Genomic DNA, 1,946 nt, shown 5'->3' with positions numbered 1-1,946 from the left:
AGTATAATATTTTATAAAACGAAAACTAATTTTCTAGTTATAGATTTTATTTTTCATATTCCCATGAAGGTACTAGAAATGTAGTCACTTATAATTGCATGTGGCTGCCGTTAATTGAAAAACAGAACATAGTTAAACATCCTCATATTAGCAGTAACTAAGACTATACATAACCATACCCTTGATCACAGAATGGCATTTTGGTAGATATTTAAATAACCACTCTTACACTTGTGATTGAGTAATCTCAGTGCTTACTGCATTATTAGAAAGATTAATGGAAATCCAGAACATGAAAACCTTTCACTAATTAGTTTCATCACCTCTGTTACATCCCCAAAGAAAATCAAAGCAAAGGCACACAATGACAATTGCTTTTCATTGCATTGCACTTTTAATATATTTGAATTTTATTTAACATTTATCAAACCCTCCATCATAAGCAAAATATTATTTGATAACTAATGTCAAAGTAGTAATTTTAAATCCTAAAATAGGCAAACTTTTTGTTGTTATTTCAGAGCTGTACTTCATACTCTTGGGGTAGAATACTCAAACGGGGTAAGAAGATGTTAAATGAGAACAATACATCATAGGCAATGTAGAGTCATGGAGAAGTATATATGAGGCTAATCTGTTTTGTACAATGACACTAACAAGATTATCAGTTTTAAATATGAAAAATTCTAAAATATTTCTCTTCTAGGTCTGGTTTTAGAGCAGTAATAATTGTCTGCCTCATCTCTAAGATTATATCAAATATTCACATCATTCTTTAATGAATTTATATGAATATATGATTACATGTAAGTTCATATATATGCATGTTTATATGTATGTTGCATTTTTATGTATGTAGATAGAAGATAGTAGATTAATACATATTTGATAATATCTAGCCTAAAATTAAATAGAAATCAAGTAGGAATTTTCAAACATGAAAAATGAAAAGGGAGATATAACAAGAGAACCTTAGAAAATTCAAAAAAATCATCAAACCCTACTACCTAAGTCTATATTCAACAAAACTTGAAAATCTGGAGTAAATGGGCAATATTCTAGACAGACAAAAGATAAATCAGGATCAGATAAAACATCTAAACAGACCTTTAACTCCTAAATAGAAGCAGCTATTAAAAGTCTCCCAACCAAAAAGAACCCAGGACCACATGGGTTTAGTGCACAATTCTATCAGACCTTCATGGACGACCAAATACCAATACTGTCCAAACTATTCCACAAAATGATACAGAAGGAACAAAAAAAAATTGTGGCTATAAAGCCACAATTATACTTATACCTAAACTACACAAAGACCCAACAAGGAATGAGAACTTCCAATGAATTTCCCTCATGAATATCGATGCAAAAATAGTCAATAAAATTCCACAAACATAATCTAAAAGCACATCAAAATGATCATCCATCCTTATCAAGTAGGATTCACCCCAGGGACACAGGGATGGTTCAATACAAGGAGATCCATCAACATAATGTAGTATATAAACAAAATAAAGTAAAAAAAAAAAACAAAAAAACCCCACATAATCATCTCAATAGATGCTTAGAAAACATTTGACAACATTTACACCCCTTCATGTTAAAAGGCTTGGAAAGCTCAGGAATTCAAGTCCATACCTAAACATAGTAAAAGCAATATACAGCAAACCCATAGCCAACATCAAACTGAATGGATAGAAACTTGAAGCAATCCACTAAAATCTGGCAGAAGACAAAGATGCCCACTCTCTCCCTCCTTATTCAATATACTACTTGAAGTCCTAGCCTGGACAATCAGTCAAAAAAGGAGATCCAAGGGATACAAATTGGAAAGGCAGAAGTCAAAATATCACTATTTGCAGATGATATGATAGTATACTTAAGTGACCCCAAACGTTCAACCAGAAAACTCCTAATCCTGATAAACAAGTTCAACAAAGTGGCTG

Source organism: Rattus norvegicus, chromosome 20 (assembly GCF_036323735.1).
Source record: "Rattus norvegicus strain BN/NHsdMcwi chromosome 20, GRCr8, whole genome shotgun sequence".
Lineage (NCBI taxonomy): Eukaryota > Metazoa > Chordata > Mammalia > Rodentia > Muridae > Rattus > Rattus norvegicus.
Note: the sequence above shows the minus strand (reverse complement) of the source record.